Genomic DNA, 22614 nt, shown 5'->3' with positions numbered 1-22614 from the left:
AGACATGCCAGGTCCACCATCCTGGAAAAGGAAGGCCCCTTGTATGGATATAGGGTCCCTGTCAGAAGGTGGGTCACTACACAACTCGTGACCCATGTCTTATCAGTCCTTTTTCCTTCTTTGCGCCTACATTGCTCCTTACAAATGCTTTTAGTTTGACATTTGTCACAGTGTTGTAAATAATTATCTCCTCACTAGACTGATACCTCTTCAAGGGCAAAGCCCATCCCATTCCTATCCCCAGTACCTGGCAGTGGGTCTGGTATGGATAAATCTTTGTACAATACATGATTTGTTCAAAGAATAAATGAAAACAAGACGTTTGAAGCAGGGTGAGAAAACATAGTTGCTGCATGTCCTGTCTCCTTATCACTAAGCTCATCACTCGCCCTAAATGCTATTCAGCAGCTATCTCATCTCTGTATAAAACGGTGCCCAAGTTTAAGCTCTCCAAAACATTTATCTTGTATGCACCATTATCTCCAGAATGCTTTGTTTGTCCTTGTCTAGACCTAGTCCTCTGCTTCTTAGTCAAATACCAATGATTTCTCTATACACTGTGGAAAGTGTCTCTGTCTTCAATCTCTTCTCTGCATATTTTCTAATACTTCCCTCTAAGTTCTTCACTAAATATAGTGAGTATTTATTATCCTCTAGCCATATCACAGGGTTAGGAACTGGAGTTGGTGTCTCATTTACTCTGCATTGTCACTTTAGACTATTAATTCTGCTTTGAGATCCATGCCACTTGGAACTTTCCTCTTTTTTTCTGTTGCCATCTACTGACAGCCTGCCCACTCTCTTTCATTTACACCAGATCAACACCAGGCTTGTTGTCTATCTCCTTGACCTCCATATATCCAAACCATCCACTCTTAAAGATAGATCTTTGCTTGTGTTATTACTCACATGTAGCCCAAAGCATTCAAAAATTCCTTTAATTAGCCCAAACCCTCAAAACTTAACATTTTTTTATCAGTTATTATTGTGCAACCATTCTTTGGTCTTATTAAACTCTTCAGATCTATTGCCTCTCAACTTTCTTTCTTCCCAGAATCTTTCTTTCTTTACTTGCCTTCTTATTCATTCTCTTTACTTTGGAGACTCCTTGCTCTTTAGTAACATCGCTATTGAAAACATTAGCTTTCTCTCTGCCTGCACGAAGTACATATTGCTTCTGGAAAACTCATTCTAAAATTTGTTACCATCAGGTTTCAGTGGGCCATCTACACTAAAGCAAACTACTACATTTCTGTAATCAACCTACCTTCCTACTCTCCACAACCAATTTTTCAAAATACTTCCATTTTTCTCAAATCTCTGAGCTTCATTTCCCTTTATCCTTTCCATAAAATGACTTTTCTTTCTGGTTAACATACAAAAAACTTATCACATAAAGATGTTCTTATGGGTTGAACTGTGTCCACCAAATATTCATATGTTGAAATCCTAACATTCTGTATCTCAAAATGTGATGGGACCTTTAAAAAGGCAAGTAAGGTAAAATGAGATCATAGTGAGCCTTAGACCACCATGACTGGTATCTAAAAGGAGACTAGGATACAGACACAGGCAGAGGGAAGACTACACCACCTACAAGCTGGGAGAGACCTCAGAGGAAAATTACACTGCCTTAATCTTGAACTTATGGCCTCCAGATTTTTGAGAAAATGCATTGTAGTTACTTAAGTCATCAGTTTGTGGTAATCGAAACAGCCCTAGAAGATTAATAGAAATGTCTTTATATTACTACCAACAATAATATAAATCTACCTACACCCAAATCCACTCTTTCCATCCTTTATTTTTTATCCAACAGAGGCTTCTTCCTCCTTTTATATATATTGGCACTTCATCCTGTCCATCTCACACCCATATCCAAAAGCTCTTCTCACAAACCTATCAAATGTTTCACTTTCGTTTTTTACAATATCCCTCCTAATGGACCTTTCCAGTTATCTTGTAATTCTGTGAAAGGCCTCCGTTTAAATGAAATAACTCCTTCATGTTCCTCTCCATTTCCTCCTCTATCCACTCTATAGCCAAACAGAATAAAAGAAAAGAAAACAAAACAAAACAAAAACTATCTAAAGCCTGTTTTAATTTCCTCACCAACCAGTCACAAGTTGATCTGCTCTAATTTCTCTCTTATCACCCACCTTACCAAGAACACCAAGGACTTATATGTAATACACTTAATAGATATTTTTTAGTTCTCTTATGCCTGACATCTCTATTGACCACCACTCTTAAAATGTTCTTCCTCTTAGTTTCAGAGGTCCAATTACATGCTAATTAGACCTCATGTTTTCCTCCTACTTTTCTGACTATTCTATTCTTCCTGTCTATCTTCCAGAAAAACTTGCAAGTTCCTCAAAGTTCTGTCCTGGGCTCTCTTCTCTTCCTCCTCAATAATTTTGATTGATCACATTCTTTCTTTTATCAAACATATAACGTCTCTGTTATCCACAAAAATTTATTTAATATTCAGTAGTCCACCATTATCCATCTCCAGATTCATTGATCCTCTTCATGTAACTAAGTAATATTTTCTCCAAACATCCTATAATTTAATTCCTTGTTGTCTTTCTTCAGTATGTTTCTTCTACATACAAATATTCTTCTACTGCCTTTAACTTCCTTATGCCTAAATCACACCCATCATTTAAGTTCAAACTCAAATATCTCCCTGAAATCTTTATTATCTTTCCCATTAGAAGTATCCTCTCTTACTATGAAAACTGGGTATTTTGTTTTGAATTCTTTGATTCCCTTATTATAGCAATTTTTTTCAGTACACGCCAACAAAGAGCAAGAGCCCTGTCATTTTGTTCTTGTCATAAAAATCACCCAGCAAAATGATTTACTCATAGGATGAGTAAATTACTACAAAGCTCTTCATGTCAACGTTCATAGTGAAGTTCTTCCACTGTGCACATCTATAATATTTATTTTATGGCCATCAGTCATATGTGGGCCTTTATTATTATTTTATGGGTTCATGTGGGCTGACTGCTCACTACTCAGTATGGATGCTTCTCTTGGGCAAGATAATAATTCATACTTTTATGAACACTCTTCATCCAAAGAACCCTTCTTTTCATAGTGCATTGCCTGTGATGTCATTATTTTTAAATAGCCAGTATAGGATGTGCAAATAAATAACTCCATACCCATATTTATTGAAGAAATACTAATTTACCATAGGAGTAAAATAGTATTGATTAAACCAAAAGATCCTTTAAATATTTTTTAATAAAGTGCGACTTAAACCAAATTAATTCCCACTAATGTCTTTTAAAGACTTTTTCACCAGCCTCCGGCTTCCCGTTCTTGCAGCCATGGCGGTTCACCTTGCGGGCCTTCTCCACCACCGTGACCCCGGCCACTCACGCTCGGAGACCGAGCCTACATACAGGAGAAAGAACATCCAAAAGTGAAAGGCAAATGAGAAGACAGGCACTACCTCCTAGAACAGAGAAAATGGCTGTTGACCAGGCCTGGCCTAGTGTTTACCCTGTTGCAGTGCCCTTTAAGCCCTCTGCAGTGCCTCTCCCTGTTCGGATGGGTTATCCAGTGAAAACGGGTGTTCCTATGGCAAAGGAAGGAAATCTAGAACTTCTGAAGATCCCTAATTTTCTGCATTTGACTCCTGTAGCAATTAAAAAGCATTGCCAAGCTCTTAAAAGATTGCTGCACCGAGTGGCCAGCTGCACTAAACAGTGATGAGAAATGTGCGAAGCATTTTCCAATTGAAATTGACACTGCTGATTATGTTTCATCAGGACCACCTGTTTGAAACCCCAAAGCACGAGGAGTAACCTTAAGGGTGAAACTTTCCAGTTTGAATTTAGATGATCATGCAAAGAAAAAATTGATTAAACTTGTAGGAGAACAATACTGCAAGGCTACAGGTGTACTCACCATCAAAACAGATAGATGCCCTTTAAAGAGACAGAACTATGGGCCGGGGATTTAGCTCAGTGGTTTCGCCGCCTGCTACGCAAGCTCAAAGACCCGAGTTCGATCCGGTACCAAAAAAAAAAGGAGACAGAACTATGATTATGCACTGTATCTACTGACAGTATCATACCATGAATCTTGGAAAACTGAAGAATGGGAAAAAAATAAGACTGACATGGAAGACTATATATGGAAAAATAGCTCCTCAGAAAACAATATCCTGGAAATACTTCAAATTAGCATCGCAGAGAAAAACATGGAAGTAAATAAAGAAGAGCTCCTTGGTACTAAAGAGGTTGAAAATTATCAAAAGTCTCTTAGCCCAAGGACCCAAGTTTGATTCCCGGTACCAAAAAAAAAAAAAAAAAGAAAAGTCTCTTGTTAGTCTTAAGAATGAGGGGGAAAATGAAATTACCCTTTCTCAGTACAAAGAGTTAGTGAGAGACTGTTAAATCTAACATGAGTTGTGAAGTGGGAAGATCTGCTTTATTTTACAATACATATAATCAATATCTAATTTGATGTAAAAGTGAAAGTTTAAAAACCACTTCTTACCCAAGAATTAATTTTAAAATTATCTGTAATCGTAAAAAAAAAAAAAGACTTTTTCACCAGATTTTCTACATAATACAGTCTTCCTTGAGATTAGTAAGTTCTCAAAATGGAGCAATGCTGTGATCAAAGTGCAATATTTAAAACAAATGCTGCCTCATAAATAAGGCTGCAAGCATCTACCTCATTCTTGTCCTTTCCTTTCTTCCCACCTTTCAGATCTGCTGCAATAGCAAGGGAAATGATTATCAGCCCTGGGCCACCCTTTGCACTGCTGGTGCCTTTAATAACTAGGCTGTTTTGTGTTTTTCACATGGGTATGAAAGCTAAATGTTAGTCATAGTGGGGAATATTTAAACTAGGAGTAAAAGAGTGGGCATGCAAATATCTGAGCAACACCGCATAAGGGGAACTTTCCATAGGCCAGTTGCCACAATTTTGCCTCTAGGAAATTTCCAGGTTACACAGAGAATATCTAGAGGTGTTGGAACCTTACCTAAGAGCCAAGAAATGCTTCAGCAATGTAACATACTTTATTAGTAACTTAGGCATAAAAGTACATCGAAGAGAGGTAGGAAAAATTAAAATATGAAATGCTATGAAGGAAGGGTATTGTTTAAATGCAGTGTTAATTTGATGACATGTGTGTGCGTAAATATAGTTTTAGTAGCTTTTACTTTTACTACAAATAAACAGAGCACTGTTTTTAATCATCTCTGTTCCTAATCCATTCCAAAATAGAATTGCTAAGCATGGTGTTCCACATCTGTAATCCCCCACATTCAGGAGGCTGAGGCAGAAGGACTGCAAGTTCCAAACCAGCCTGGCCTATATAGTGAGACCCTGTTAAGAAGAAAGAGAGAGAGAGAGAGAGAAATTTCATTTTGGTTAAACAATAGTTAGTATTAAATCCATGCCATTCTTATAAACAGTTCAAGAGATCCAGGGCTACAAAGACAGGAAACTGTACTTTCAAGTTAGACAAATTTAGATTCAAATCTTACCTCTACTATTTACCAGTTGTGGGACATTGGTCAAATCATTAATTTTTCTGAGTCTTAATTCCTCTAAATAAGGCAATTCTATAAAATTCCTGGGTCTCACCCATGCATAATGAATGGAAAATACTTTTGTTATTAGCAAGAAAAAATAGGTTAAAATTATACATTATACACTATTACAATTAATGGAAAAAATCAGTTACATATTTCATTTGATGCAAAATTAGTTGGACAACATTTTTTGTTTTTGTTTTTGGTGCCAGGGGTTAAACTCAGGTCCTTGCGCTTGCGCAGCAGGCAGTGAAACCACTGAGCTAAATCCCCGGCCAACATTTTTTATTAACTTGCTTAATAGTTATAGAATTTACTGAATTTTGTTTGGTTATTGAATAGGAAGTGCTTGAATCCCTGATATGTTAGATTCACCCTAATTATAAGCTCATCAAAAGCACATCTCACATTCTGTTGCTTCACAAGAGAAACTTAATAAATGTTAGCAGATTCTTGTTTTATTTTTGGCACTAGGAATTGAACCCAGGGCTTTACCATGCTAAGTAAGTGCTCTACCACTGAGCTACACTCACAGCCCAGTTAGTAGTTCTTAACTGAATTGTTCTTAATGTCAAGACAATCCCTAAAATGTGTGGTTCTAGGGAACTTGTAGATTATTATTGAGTCAAAATGATTAGCATTAAATATTTACTTAGTTCTCAGAGGATATGTGGAATTTTACTAAGTATTTCAGGCAGAAAAAATTGGAATTAATATAAATATAGGTAGAAAAAGACAAAATCCATTTGAGGTATACAGCTGGCAATCTCCCTACAGGTGAGATGGAGGTGAAATTCCCTATCTTCTTTGTTTCATGACCAATGGCATCCAAAGCTCTCTCTGGCTGCTAGTGTCTCACAGGTTCTGTCTCCACACAATGCACCTGTTCCACACAATGAAGACTTTAACCTAGTGGTGGTGAATCTATGATACGTGTGCCACAGCCAGCTGTTTGTTGTCATCAAAAGCTCTAAAAGATTTGCCATCACTGCTTAACCTAAAATCAGGTATCTTCTTGAAGACCACAGCAATCTTCATCGGGGAATTTCCTATAGCAGATTTCCTGTAGATGGGGGTGTCCGGATGTGAAAAGGATTGTACAGTATTCTGGACAGCTATTTCCCAAGTTGAAGGTGTCATCTAGCCTCTCTTTTGTCCATCTCTGTTGCCCACATTCTCCTCTTCCTCCTGCAATCCAGGAACTTCATTTCCTATCTGACCTGTTTGGCAGGTTCCAGTTCGCCCTCCTCTGACACTTGGGCACCACCTGACATCCCAGCCATTGAGGAACCTACCTTCTACTCTAAGCACATAACAATATATTTTCCACAATATTTATGGTTTATGTAAGAGGAAGGTTAGTGCTGGTTGTTAGGATAATACTGTTATCCCATTATAAGTTTTCTTATAGCTGCAAAGGGACTGAAGAGAATGCTGAGTTGGTTATGGCTGAAGACAGTAAGAATGGGAAAGAATTCCTTGAGGCCAGGTGCCTCTAACCGACAGATCAGAATCTGTCCTGCCTCAAGACCAGGCTGGTTGCTGTCACACATCTTTCTCTACCACAATAAAGAGGAAAGGGGTTAAAAAAAAAAACTTAGGGATGTCAGTGTTAGAATAGCTCTCCCTATCTCATACTCCCTGCCTCCTCATGGAAAATCATAATTTTTGTTTTTTAGGTGGTTGGGGGTCAATTAACCTAAAACAGGTCTAGGAAAACAAATATTAGAAAATTGTTCTGGAATGTGAAGGTTTTCCAATGGGGAAAGGAAAGTTTTTGGTGGAAGTCTAAACTGAGTTCAAGATCTGATGGAAAGTCAAGCCAATCATGGACATCCAGGTGGTCAGGAATTTCAAAAGTTGGCAGCAAGCATCAGAAGTAGGAGACTCTGAGAAAAGAATGAATTGAGGGAGAGGAATATAGTCATGAATAAACTAAAGTTAAAAGCATGGAAACATTTTTATGGAAATTGGGCTTTAAGGGAGGAACTAACTAGAAAACATACCTGGAATCATTTTCTTGGGAATCTAAAATCAAATTTCACAGTAATAACTCAAAGTTTCCCAATTCCAGACAGCATTATAGTTAAGAAGCCCAATCGTTAGCACTAGACAACCCCAGGCTCAAATTTCAGCTGTTACTTGCTAAATAATTAGAGTTGGTATCTCTCTAAACCTCAGTTTCCTCATCCATAAAACGGAATTGATGATAAGTTTTGCGATCATTTTTGACTTGTCTTTTTTTAATATGCTTCCAGCTCACCCTGTTGTTCTGTGTTCAGAATGTATGTCCCATATATACCTTATAAATATCCCAGATCAGACCAAATCTCATGGACTACACTATTGCTATTTGGTCTGAGGCTGAATCATTGCTTGTCAGAATTGTTATAGTAACCACTACATCCTAACTCATTATCTTGTTTCCATTCTTGGGGAAAAAAATCAATGACACTTTTTAAGCAAGTCATACATTACACTGCTCTGCTCAAAATCCTGCAATGACTCTCTGTTTCACTAAATTAAAACCCAAAGTCCTGCTCACAACTAAAAGTTCTCATGGGTCAGTCTCTAACCCCCAGCAGCTAACCCCAATTACCTCTTCGCTGTTTCCAAGCTCAACAAACACCTTGTTGACTTAAGGCCTCTATGTTGATGTTTCTTCTGGCCTACCTGTTCTTCCTCCAGAGAGTCACACAGCTTGCTTAAGGGCTCCAAATCTTTGCTCAAATACCACCTTCTCATTGAGGTTCACCTGTCAGAATTATTTAAGATTGCAGCCTGTATCCCCTTATATCTGCACACTTTTTCCACTTTCCCTGCTTTAGTTTTCATAACATTTATCACCTTCTTCTATGCCACATAACTTGTTCCTTTATTATGTCTACTGCTCACTACCTGTCTCCACTCACTAGTGAATAAGTTTCCAAAGGGCAAGAACTTGTGTCTGTCTCATTCACTAATATATTCCAAACACTGAGGGCAGGACTGTGTGGCACACAGGAGGCACTTTAAAAATATTAACTGAATGAATGAATAACAATGCATGCAATGCACTTGGCATATTGCCTAATACATAATAAACACTTATTTAATGTTAGTTGCAAAATGGGGATGAGTAGAGCTTTGATATTGATATAAGGTGGGGAATGGCTGCTGGCATAAGTTCTGGAATCAGAGATAGTGCTGAACTGCAGGCAGACCTTACAGCACCAGCTGCTGGGCTTAGAAGGATAGAGTGACAAAAAAAAAAACCCAAGGAGACTGCATTAAGACCTGATTTATGGACATGCTAAATTGTATTTCATTAGGTCTGTCTTCCCTTAGTATTTTTAAATTCCTTTTAGTTAAGTTACTTCAATTCACTTAACCTTTCTTCAAAGACATGTCTTCCAATCTCTCATCTTCATTATTGTTCCTGTTTGAGTCCCTTAAAGTTAGCTCTTCTACAGTCCTTATAAACAAAGGTGAAACTTGTGGCTGAATATAGGAAATAAATCAATAAAACAATTCTCTTTTACCAGGCAGGCTATTTTGTGTAAAAGCCTTCAGTTGTCACATGTTAAAAAATAAGAGCACAGAGTAGCCTGTTTATGTAGACCATGGGGCTATCATAGGAAAGTACCAAACTGCCTTCAGTCTTTTATAGATCACAGTCCCTTCAGCTGGGAAGAGATTTAGAAAAAGACACATTTTTTGTCTGGGTGTGGTGGTACATCTGTAGTTCCAGCTGCTTAGGAGGTTGGGGCAGGAGGATCTCTAAAGTCCAAAACTGTGAGCAGCACAGTGAGACCATGTCTCCTTAAAACAACCAAACAAACAAACAATAAATAAAATGCACATTTCTTGAGATCTATAGTAGCAACAACATTGTATTATAAATGCTGCATCTAAATCCTCCCCCCGCAAAAAATGGCTTTCCTATGAGTGTCTACTCAACAGTGATTACACAGCATATTAATAAATGTTTCTCAGAAAAATAAACAGGGATAGTTATTTAGTCGATTTGACTTAATAAACTGTATAGAAACTTTAAACTGAGCCTTACTATAAGATTCTTGGATATTTTATCTCCTGATGTACAACTGTGAATCCCCAAGAGGACTGCATAATTAGTAACGCTTCATAAAGTCACTAGCTCAAGTGCGTTAGTTCCTATTCCCAATATTAAACAAAATACCCAACACTCACAACTTAAAAGAGAAAATTTCTGGTTTAGCTCATGGTTTCAGAAGTTTCTGTCCATGGTCAGCTGGCTCCAAAGCAGAAACATCAGGAGCGAAGGACATGGTAAAGTGAAGGTGCTCACTTCATGATGGCCAGGAAGTCGAGCTCAGGGAAGAACACCAACAAGACAAGGTACCCTCCAAATGTGTGTTCCTGGTGACATTTCCAACTGTGCCCCACCTACTAACAGCATATTTAGCTACGAGTATCAGTGGGTTAAAATAATTAACTGAGTATAATACCTCCAAGATCCATTCATATCTCCACCAGACTTTTAACCCAATCAAGTTGACAATTAAAATTAACTAGCACAAGTAACTGGTACATCAAGGAAGCCCTTTTTAAAAGATTTCCATCAAAAACCTAGTTCATACATTCAACAAGTATTTATTAAGCAACTAGTATGTGTATACATTATGAGTACCTGTGATTCAGTGCTATACAGGATACACAAAATCCTTGCCTTAGGGCACTTAAAATCTAGTGAATAAAGCATGAGTGAAATTTATATTTGAAAGTTGGTGAGTGTAAGGAAAAGTAGAATAACAGACTACCAGAAGAACATTTAAAAGATGATGTTTAGTAAGATGAACTTTGAAAAAGCTTGATTTAATTGCCTCATGAATAAATCTTATCTTTAGATAAATAATAAAAAATTATTTTATTTTACTGTGTATGTAATGCTGTGCTAGTGAAATTGGGAAATACAGATGCAAAAAATATGAACCTTGCTTTTAAAATCTTCTCTAATTGAGGTAAAGATCAATAAAAATAAAATAAAATAAACAATGCAAGCCAGGGTAAAATTAGATATAATTTCAGTGGCTCAGTTACCCACTAAAATGCTATCTGTCTTTCAAAGATGACAGTTTCATAGCTTCTGGGAAATCCTCTTCCCGCTCTGGATACCCACTGCACCTTGGCAGATTTTTGCTATACTTACAAACTCTGCCTGTTAAGAAAGTTACTTGTATGCATCTCTAAATACACACTAAACAGTCAACTTTGTGGTTTCCACACTAGATCTTTTATATCTGTATTCTCCTTAGCACAGAGTCATTTTGGGGAGCTCACAATATAAAATGATTAAGATTGCTTAAAAAAACACTTTGGGGTAGCCTGGGGAATGTTCTCACCACATGCCAGTGCCACACCTTGTCACAGACCTCCCAGCCTCCAGAACTTGATGAAGAAATGAGAACATTCCAATACAATGAACATATTAAAAGATAAATGAATGCCAAACCAGCACCCCCAAAATTGTTCAAGAATATCCTAGACAAAGAAAACAAATCCAACCAAGCCAAAAAAATCAGATGGAATGAATACATCAAGCAAGCCTTCTATTACAGGACACCCACAACTTAAAGAAGAGGTTTATCTGACTATGGTGTTGGAGGGTGATTCAGTCCCTACTCTTGTGGCTCTGAGAGAGAAACATCACCACAGAAGAGCATGACACCAAAGCCGCTTCATCATGGCGGACAGGAAACAGCAGTGGAACAAACCAAGAGAAGAAGGGAACAGATTCCCTCCCAGACACACCAAGAAGTGTGTGTTACTATTCTCCTGTGTGTTATTAAGCTCTCAATCCAATAAAGTTGACAATTAAATTTAACTATCAAAAAAAACCCACTTTGGTACCACACTGTTTAATCTCAGTTCTGCCATTGAGTACCTATGTGACCGAGTATATATTTTAACCCTTTGACCTTCAATTTTATTGTTTTTAAAATGGTGACTTTAATACTCATATCTACCTAATACTGTAATTGTTTTAACAGAGATGACTCATATAAAATCATTTAGTGCCTCATCCAATAAGCATTCAGTAACAATATCTTGTTATTATATCTATTGACTTTGCACAGAGCCCTATAGTGAGTGCTTGTGCAATGTATGTGTTGGAAGAAAAGGAGGAGATCAGGTGCTGGAGGACATGGCCCATCGCCTTAGCTGTCTCTGACAAAGTCCCAAGCAAATAAATGTGGAAGAAGTCTGAAAAGATCTCCTAGGTCAGTTTCACTATATAACTTCAGATTGAGGCCAATGGACAGCAAGATGAGATAAATGGTGTTGTTCAAGGAAAGCCTAATGATGGGGGTGGAAAAACTTGAAATATGGGCTGAAATGTTCAGACTTAATTTAAAGACAATGGATAAAACTAAATGAAGGAAGAAATAGTTTCCAAGAAAGGTTATCTTCCTCGTGATGATTAACAGGAACCAGGTGGAATGAACTACAGTCTGAGACCAGTAAGTGACTTCCACATAAAATAATAAAGTTGTCAGACCTAACACAGAGCTCTGTGCTCTTAGTTACATTCTGTGATGACTCTGTAAGTGACATTGGGCCTAGATAAATGGGGAGATGGGGATATTATGTCCAAGGTTAGGCCATTGCTACTGGGATTCTCTAGATTATAATTATGAAAAATTAATTAATCTGTTTTTTAAATATTTTAGTTTATTAGTATGTATATAGTACTTAAGTTTACATTCTTCATGGGAAGTTGATACATGTACATAACACATCTTAATTCCTTTGAAAAATGAACTCTTAGGATGGCATGGGGCCTGCCATAAACCACCAGGTACTTCCTTATGAAACTATACTTTCCCTTAAGAAAATGACAATTTTGTCACATGATTCACTTAGTCCCACATATAGACATTACTCACACAGGGTATTTTTTTAGCAGTGCGATTGTTGAATTCAATACATTGTATGAAAAGCAGATAAGAAAAGAGTTAAATCTTTCTCCAGGAGTCTCTTGGAAGATTACTTAGATTTCTCTAAAAAATTTTTAATGAGCTGCTTTCAGTATTTCATTTATTTTACTCAAGATAAATACTGAAAATAGCAAAATGAAAACATAATGATACAATTGACTATTTTAAAAGACCTGTTTTACCTTCTTGAAATAATAAAATACTTTGATCTTGTACACTGACAACTTTCTGGGTCAAGATGGAAACCTGAAGGTATACTGTTTGGTTTCTTTCAAGTTCTAAGGTAAAAGTCATGGGAACATTCCATTCTCCTCCATTCTCCTCCACACACTGACAAAGAGAGTGACCAAAGCATGAAGATTCTAGTTAAAATTCTGAATGCATTTTTCCCTTAGGAATAGCACTATCAATGAAGATGGATACCATACTTGAAATATTATTGGTTCTATATACTAAGAGTTTAATTTCCGGGCTAGACCTACAAAAGGTCATTCAACAATAACATACCTAGTTTATTACAAATTAAATTTTAAAGGCACATTCTGTTAGTAATGTAGGACTCTTCAAACATTTAAAAATTAGGCAATTAACTATATTTAGGCAATTCCTGTTAGATGATAAGTAGATTCATGATAGAAGAATTTATACCTGACCTCCTCTTGCATAACAGGTCTCTAAAGTCATAGATTTACAGAGTACCAAACTGCATGGTATCATACATTCAGAGTCACGAAAATCACCTCCTTGTTTTATATAAAGAAACTAAGGCAAAGGAATAACATTATTTGTACATTCAGGTACTTAGGAAGAAAACTAGAACTTGAAAATAGTTACCAAATTCTGAGAACTCTATTTTCAGCTGAGAAAACACCATTATGTATGCACTTATTTAGTAGTTGTGATTGAAAAATAAGGCAAATATTTAAATTTTTTTTGAAGTACAGTAAAAGATACATTGCCACTAATTATCCTCAAAAGACTCCCCCTCACTTCAAACACACTTATTTTATTATTCTTGTCACTTTCTGAATTAGTTCTGAAGTTCCTTTTCATGAGTGTCTTCAGTTGTGCAATCATGGCTGTCTTGATGTCCTGAATCCATTCAAAACATTTATCTTTCATGATCATTTCTACTTGAGGAGAGACAAAAGTCACATGGTACCAGATCTAGTGAATTAGATGGATGAGGACAACATAATGTTTTTATGAGCCTGCCTTTCTGCTGGATGGCATTTGGCAACAACATTCACTGTGTTTGATTGCAACTTGTGAAGATACTCACAAAAGAGGATTTGAAGAACTGCTTCAGAAAGTGGCAAGAACAGTGGGATAAGTGTGTTTGAAGTGAGGTGGAGTATTTTGGGGGGTAAGCATAATGTGTCTTTTATTGTAATACATTTTTAAAATTTAAACATTCAATGTATATTTCAATCACAAGTCATATTTTTCATTCATGTATTGAGGAATCATTTGTTACACAACTCCAGTGTGCAGAACTGTCTACTAGCTGCTAAGGAAATTCAAAGAACACAAACTTGATTTTTGTTCTTAATTAACTAAGCTAATATGGCATAAAGATAGAGCATTAAAAATTAAATTGCTGCATAAGACTTACATAAACAAAAATGTATCAGCATGTATAATTTGATATGAATCGAGCATTCAGATAATGTGTAATGAAATCTGAAGAGAAAGATCAGGGTGGATTTAAGGAGTCAGGAAAACCCTTATAAAGGAGAATTAATGGGGCTACTGTAGCTCAGTGGTAGAATGTTTACCTAGCATGCGTGAGACCCTGGGTTCAGTCTCCAGCATTGCAAGAGAGAAAGAAAAAGAAGGAAGGAAGGAAGGAAGGAAGGAAGGAAGGAAGGAAGGAAGGAAGAAAGGAAGGAAGGAAGGAGGGAAGGAGGGAAGGAGGGAAGGAGGGAGGGAGGGAAGGAGAGAGAGAGAGAAAGAAAGGAAAGGAGAGAAAGAGAAAGTTCTTTCAGTAGATACACTGAGTACTCATTGTTTTCCATATATTATGCCAAACCTGAGGACTATAGAGATAAAGCACATTGTTCATGATCTCCAAGATTGATAGTCTAATACAGATGATAAAGAGAAGAAAGCAAGAAAAATCATGAAGAGGGCCCATGTAGCCTGTTTGGAAATGTTGGTATTCTAAATACTGTATAAGTAGAGGCACAACTGAGATTAGGGCAAAGCACACAAGCTGCCTAGGGCACAAGATTTAAGGAAGTACTTGCTCTTGGAGCCCTGCCAAGTACAGAGTTGGCACTTGCACAGAAGGGCTTCTTTAAAATTTGCACCCTGCTTACTTGTCTCCCTCTAGTCTTTGCCAATTAGCACTATTTATCACCCATTGTGGAAGGATAGTGTAAACAACAACAGAAAAAAAAAAGAGCTGAGTAGGGCCTGAATAAAATCTACCATTAATCATGAGATTGTTCTGAGTAGGTTTTCTCATATTCCTGAGCTTCAGCTTCCTCACCTGCAAAATGAAGGGCTCAATGTAGACTATTGCTTCTCAGACTGTGACTTGCACAGCAGGTGGACTTTTCAGGGCTCTAGATTCCCAACCCTCACTTCAATCAGGACAGCCATCTTATATTGGCTTTATTGAAGATGATCCTTATACTCTTATTTGAAAAAGAAAAATGTTTAATAACTTTAAAAAGCACCCATTAAATTGACCCTAGGTGATCTTTAACATCTTTGACAGTTGTCCCGGTGCCTTTTGGGGAGAAATATGGTTTCTGCTAAGGGCCATTGACAACCTTTACAGCTACGGTTTAAATGACCTTTGGTGCTGAGAAGCAGTATCTGAGGGCTCTGATCGCTTGACAGTCCTGTGGTGAGTACCCAAGAATAGTTCCCCACATGAAGTGCTGAATAAGTCTTGATGACTTGGGCCAACAATAGGATGGGTAGGTTGGGAAACTAGGTCAATTGATGTTAATCTAGAGATGCATTGGGAATTAACAATCTGTTAGTCAGATGATATCTTGGAATTGAAACCAAGAAGTACTGATAAAATCAAGTTTCATGCCTATAAAATAATGCCTCATGATTGTCAAAGGACTACAGCACTTTCTAACTGTTCTCCAGATGTATCACTTATGCAGTGATGAGTTACAAGGTGACACACAGAAGATGCTTGAGCAAATCCTCAGCTAACTTTGAGATTAATGCTAAATGTAGTCTTTGCTCTATTTTAAAATGCATATCAATGAGTTTTGAAAACTCTTGAGTCTTGCAAACATTCTGATGAAATACTTAAGAGGGGGGTGTAGTGGGAGAATGGATAAGGAAAGGCTGGTTCATGTCTAGGAAGGGTACAGTTATTTAAGTGGTTATTTAGAACCTGAGTTTAAAAGCAACCATAACCCCACTGTGTATAAGAAGTGTGGATCGCTTCATGCTCCAAATGGTAAATACAAAGAATGAATTTTACTTCTAAGAACACAGGGTACAAAGTTGCTTGGATAATGAACCTCATCCATGTCCCAGAATAGAGACAGATGCCTTAAAAACAAAATAGAGAGAAATTTCTAAGTGGGTCATTTAGGGGATAACAATTTCATGTTGCAATTTTAAAGACATTATCTTAGTTAATACAACAATTTAAGCTCTACAGTTTAGTCCTATTTGTAGGTGAAGAAACTGAGACTCAGAGAGATTAGGTAAACTGCTCAAGTCATAAAGCTCATTGCAGAATTGGTCTCCAAACTCAGGTCAACTGCCAAATAAAGTGCTTTTCCAGTGTATCTCAAGGATCTGAGAGAAAGAGTACTAATAATATAATCACTAGGTTAGTCTAGTACGTGAGAATCACAGTTCATAAGAAGACACAAGTTTACCACTACATATCTCAGCATAATGCTGAATCAATAAATATCAAATGAAAACTGCTGAGATAAAGGAAGAGTTGTGGGTACCACCCTAAACCCATGACAAATATGGGATTTTAACATATTTCATCGTATGTGTGTGAAGAGAAAAATCTATGACTTCTGCTGAGTAATGGATATAGTTATAAAATATTAACTTGTATTCCAAGGCTGGCTTTACTCTTGGGCCAATTTGGCAATTGTCTATAGGGTTTACTTCAATCGAAGTACCTCTCCTGACATGGTAAAGACTCCATTTCTACAAAGTAAAAATCGCTACTATGATAGTTACTTATGTCTAGTAAATCTACATGTAAATGCAACAGAATATTAAAATGAGACAGTTTTTTAATTCAGTTTTGAATGAGGCAAAAATCAGAGTACCAAAGCAAAAGTGAGATGAACTACATTACCGCTACCATATGTAGATTTGCAAAGAAATACAAGTGAGAAATTACTCTATATCCGTTGGACTCCTTGGCCAAATGAAAACTGTCTGAAGGTTCTGGAGAGTGAACAGAGGCTGGTGAAGAGAGTACTTTGCAGAGGCCAGAGGGCCTGGCTGGCTCTTTCAACCTTGGATGAGAGAAACTCACTTCTTACCACAATCTTAAAGACAGTCACTCCAAGAGTTATGCTCCTTAAATTGGAGACAAAGAGCAAAAGTGCGCAACATAAGAGAAAGCTTAAAATGGCCCCAGACAGGGGTTTGAGTTCATCCAGAAAATCTAGGCAGTGGCAGAAAGGGCTAACCACTTACTGAGGGAGGCAGGAGAAGATTGGTCTTTTGGGATCACCCTACATTGCAGGAGTTTTGTGGAGCAAAGCACGTGCTTTTCCAAGGGCTGTGGCAGGTCTTGCCAATTAGGGCTATCTGGAGTGGACTAAAATCATTTTCAGAAAGAAAGTGAGATGAACCCTTTGGTTCCCTAATAAAGGAATCCAACAATTTCATCTTCCCAGATCAAGGGACCTGCCTGAAAGAAGGGCCTCTCACAGATGTTGTCAACATGAATTGCCAGCCTTGAATAGGAGTACAAAGCCAGAGGGCCAAGCAAGCCCTGGCCAATCACTTTACTCCTTTCTATTTGCTCCACACTGCTTTGACCTTGGTAGGGCCCAAAATGACAACTCCTGTGCTTGAGTATAGAGGACAATCCAGCAGAATAGCCATATCCACTGTTCCCATTGTAAACTTCCTTCCTGAGGTAAGATCCAGCTGGAAGAGAGGAGCCCAGCATTCTGGTAATTAAACAAGATTGACATTCTAGTTACTGAGCTGAAACTGCTTTTACCAAAAGCAATTAGAAGACTTTATTTTCTGAGAGTAACCAAAAAAGTCTACATCTTCATTTAGATGGCAAAGTATAATTTTCAGAGGGGAAAAAATGGCTGTCACATCAGGTCAGAATAAACCTGTGTCAAAATGTGTTTGACTGATGAGAGAACCCGAAGGATGTTAATGCTGTCCAACAGCGTTCTAGATACTGAATATTTATAGGAACTGATGAAGACAGGATGTTGGAAGCCTGAAAGAGTAGCAACCAAATTGGCTAAAGTAATAAAAGCATAGCTTTGGGATATCGATTTTTCTATCAGACAGAAATCATTTACATCACTATTGGACACAAATCTAAAAATTAAGATGCAGCATTACAAAGAGTGGGCCTGAATCAGCAATCATGAACAATGGCATATTGCCCTAGAAATTAAGCCCTTCTCAGGTGGCCTATTAGACAAGGCTCCAGGATGACATGGAAAGAAGAGAAGGTAATCCTCTTTCTTTACTCAAAATTAACTCAGGATAATTCTCATTCTAATTCCCTTTGCATTTATATTTAAATTTACTGGAAATAAGCAATTATCATGTTGAGGGTTTTAGACTTTGCAGGAAGAAATTTCTTCTCCTCCTCCTCCTCCTCCCTGTCCTCCTCCTTCTCCTTGCCCTCTTCCTCCTCCTCCCCCTCTTCCTCTTCTTCCTCCCTCTCTTCTTTCTCCTCCCTCCCCGCTCCTCCTTCTGTGCTTGAATGGAACCCAGGATCCACACATGCTAAGCACATCTCTACCATTGAGCCACACTCCAGCTAAGGGAGTTTTTTATCATGTCAATTTTAGTCTCAAGTTTTTGATAATTTTTTAACAAGAAACAAGTGAAAACTATGCCTCCTCTGCTCCCAGTCAATTTTAAATGGCTGTAAGAGGCAAAAACAAGATTGTATCTGATCATGATGTATAGGATATAGTTCTTCAGCATACTAGATATGTATTCTCAAAGCCTGAGAAGCACACACATGACTTTCTCTCCAGACCAACATCACAGAGATGCAATGATCTGATTCATAAACAGAGAACACAGCTTGACCTGAGTCTGTGTAGAAAGGCTAAGAAAGGGCTAAGACAATGATGAATAACCAGAGAACCAAGGGAGGACAAGAGTCCAGGAAAGCTGTTCAACAAAGGTGTTTAGGTCTCTGGTGATAAATTGCATCCAATTACGGAGAAGGTGTGAAGGGCCAACATCTCATCCTGTACTTTGTGTTTTTAGCATTCTCCAAAGCAAAGATAGAATTTGTTTGTTCTCAGTTGTGCCCTGTGTTAAACTTTGGTATTTTTCTGAGCAACCTAAGAACTTCGCCATAAAAACAAAAATAAGCACACTATCTATTTGATCAAGCCATGAATATATATTTACTTTAATCTAGTCATTGACGGAAACTATAACAAAACAAACTGATATATATATCATCCTTTTTTTTTTGGTACCTGGGATCGAACTTGGGTCTTTGCTTGCGGGGCAGGCAGTGGAACCACTGAGCTAGAGCCCTGGCCCTTATTTGTAGTGTAAGATAACCAAGGGTTTTGCAATAATTCCAAAAGATGTTTTGTTCCTCCATACCAATAAAGTACATATACCGATAATTCCTCCACAGAGTATTCTGACATTATATAAATTTTGTGGTTTTTCACTTCAAAGGAACACAATGGTTGTTTAAAAGGATGAGACTATTTCCTTTGGTCAAACATAGTATTTTTTTTCTTTCTAACAAGCAAAGTGGTTTACCAGAGCCAGAAGTCCCTTTGTTTTATTTCTGTAGAAAAACTGGTCACAGAATTTCTGTAGAAAAACACACAGAGTTTTTGCTGGCTGTCCCAGGTCTTGCCCTTTCTTTGAACGTGGTCATGAAGAGTTAACTGTTGCCTATTATGGTCTTCCATTCTCATAATGTAACCCTGGAGTTGGGAGTTAGGCAGCTGACTAAGCAGCAGAGTCTTTCTCACTGACTCCCAAGCTAAAACAAACAAAGAAGCAGATATGTGCTTCCAAAGAGTGCTTCTACTTAGAAAACTGTGGGACAGCAAGCGGAATAATAGAAAACCAAAAGGAGAGAAAACACCACGCACCATGACAAAAAAGAATAGCTCCAGAAAGGAGTGGGAGAGGAAAATCATCTTATAATTGTGATCTTCTCTAACAGAGAATGAGCAAAGCATAATTTTTGAAATTAAGCCTCATCCTCTTTTTCTCTTGAATCACGGGAAAGGAAGTAGTCTTGCTTGATAAATGGAAAAATTTCAAGAACTTGTAAATGAGAAGCACCAGATGTAGCATGATCTATAGTCTTAAAAGGGAATTTCCCAAAATAAAAGGTAAAAGATACTCTGAAAATCTTTTGTTTGCATATTTGTTTTAAAACTCAGTCAATGTTGGGAAAATTTTAGTTTGTAAAAAATCCTTTCATTTTTCCACAGCATATAATAGAGGACTAATAATTTTTAAGTACAATAAATTAAGTTTTAGAGTTAATATTTGCTCTGATCTTTCATTGATAGAGAATAGACTTTGTGAATAATATCTTTAGTCTTTTGCTAGGTACTGATTTTGCACTAGTGATAAGAACACTTAAAAGAAATAAAGTGTAGCACACCTGTAATCTCATTTATTCATGAGATTGAGGTAGGAGAGGTACAAGTTGGAGGCCAGCTTGAGCAATATACCAAGACCTTGTGCCAAAAAATGTTTTTGAAAAATTTAAAAATAAGTGCTTTGATTCCCAAATACATATATTAACAGAATGCATCAGAGATACATTGATTAATATAACTCAAAATTACCTCTACAGATGGTGCCTAATTTACATGGCACCAAGCCGATAGACTTTCAGTAGAAACTGTACTGTAAACTTTGAATTTTGATCCTTTCCCCAGGCTACTAATATGCAATATGATGCTCTCGGGAGACACTGAGTAGCAGAAGCAAGCTGCAGCTCCCTGTCAGCTGCTCAATCACAAGGGGAAACCATCTGGGCAATACAAAGTACTGTATTGCTGAACTATGATGCTTGATAGGCGAGGTGTAAGCATATCAGGACATAACTCCATTACAAGTTGAGGCACAGCTTTGTGTGTTTGGAATGAATGCACTTCTGCTGTTATTTGAATCTTTCCAAAAATCAATGATTTGTAGTCTTTCCAGGAACCATGTGAAATTACACCAAAGTCTGGATGAGGGAGCAGTAGTCCACCTCTCCCACCATCTCATGCCACCTTGAAAGAAAAAGTACCTGTTTGGGCTCCTGCAGCCTTGACTCAAACCTACAATCAATCAATCAATCTCTCTCTCTCTCTCTAATTTTCTCTCCAGAAAACGTCTTTCATGGCATAAGAGAAAGAAGATAAGGAGAATTAACTTCTGTGTTTGAAAGGCTTTTCTGGATAATTGAACCTGAGCTAGAAAGAAATGGTAACACAAATTGCTGAATTGAAATGTGGGACTGGGCCTGTTAGGGTTTAAATGTGTTCATGTGTTGGAAACTCAATCCTTAATATGGAGATACTAGATGGTGAGAACTGAAAGAGTTTAAATCATGAGATCTCACCTTCAGGAATGTTTTGATGCTGTCATCATGACAGAGTGGTTTCATTATCTCAGTAGTCAGTTCCTTCTAAAAGGATTTCTCTCTCTCTCTCTCTCTCTCTCTCTCTCTCTCTCTCTCTCTCTCTCTCGTGCCTTCCACCATACTATGGTGCATAAAGAGGGTCCTCACCAAATGAGACCCTGACTAGATGGAGCTTGTTCTGGGATCCAGATCTGGATTGTCCCCCCAAACCCTCATGTGCTCAGAGACAAGGCTTTTGTAGGGTACTTGGTTCATGGGGCACTCATTTAAGGACTCCTCTACTGGCGAGTTAAGTGGCTGAACGTGCTGTTAGGAGGTAGTGGTTGGCTGGAAGAGCCAGGTCACTGGGGTGACATGGAAAGGCAGGTCTCCTTCCCAGCTACTCCCTTCTTGTTCTGCTTCCTAGCTACCATGACCCTAGCAGCTTTCCTCTGTCAGATCCTCCCATAATGCTGTTCCTGCCTTGGAGCAGCTGACCAGGACTGTAACCGTGAGCCAAAATAAACCTCTCTTTTAAGTTGAAAGTGTCAAGTACTGAGTCCCAGTGACGGGAAAGTGACTAAGAGGGCTCTTTGATTTTGGACTTCCTGGCCTCCAGAGCTCTGAGAAATAAAATTCTTTGCTTTCTTTCTTTTTCTTTTTTTGTTCCAGTCTGTGACAGTCTGTTACAGCAGCAGAAAAAGAACTAAAATAAGCTTCAGTAAAAACGGTACCATGTATTAAATATCTACTATGTGCCAGGCATGCTGTAAACACTTTACCTTATTTTGGAATATCTCTGTGGGTAAAAGTACTTTGAATTATTCTACAAAGTTCTAGTGCCTAATACTTCTCATTGTTGGAGAAAAAAATAACAGCAATGAAAATGTTCTGGTACATAAAGTCAGGAGTCCTAGAAAGTTTCTTCTCATCCTACTACATTTGAGAACAGTACAAGGTAGCTTAAAAAAAACTGAATTGGTTTTTGATGTGTTGTTTGAAAATTTCTGAAAATGCCTTTCTATTGTTTTCATGAACAACAATGAAACAATGAAAAATAAATGTTTACTAGGAAAGAAAAGGTGAGAGGATAAGATAATCATTTTCAGATAGAAAGCACTACTGTGTAGAGTTCATGAGAAACCACAATATTTATGAAAATTGATTCTGAATTTCAAACTGAAAATTCAAAACCAGATTATTTCCCACATATTTACTCATGCTTTATTAGTTTTGTTAAAGGCATTTATTAAAGGGTCATTCAAAACACCTACCTGATTTCAATTCTTTTGAATATAAACTCAGAAGTAGAACTGGG

At 37.6% G+C, this 22614-nt stretch overlaps 1 pseudogene; it reads left to right on the top strand.

The window, feature by feature from the left end:
* Window positions 1-3297: 3297 nt before the first annotated feature.
* Window positions 3298-6868, top strand: LOC147823725 (small ribosomal subunit protein mS35 pseudogene; annotated as a pseudogene).
* Window positions 6869-22614: the final 15746 nt, after the last annotated feature.

The sequence above is a fragment of the Heterocephalus glaber genome, unplaced genomic scaffold, assembly GCF_053883595.1.
Source record: "Heterocephalus glaber isolate CG9 unplaced genomic scaffold, H.glaber_assembly_v1.0 deba00001569, whole genome shotgun sequence".
NCBI classification, from domain to species: domain Eukaryota; kingdom Metazoa; phylum Chordata; class Mammalia; order Rodentia; family Bathyergidae; genus Heterocephalus; species Heterocephalus glaber.
The sequence above is the reverse complement of the archived record's forward strand: the minus strand, read 5'-3'. Positions and strand labels throughout refer to the sequence as shown.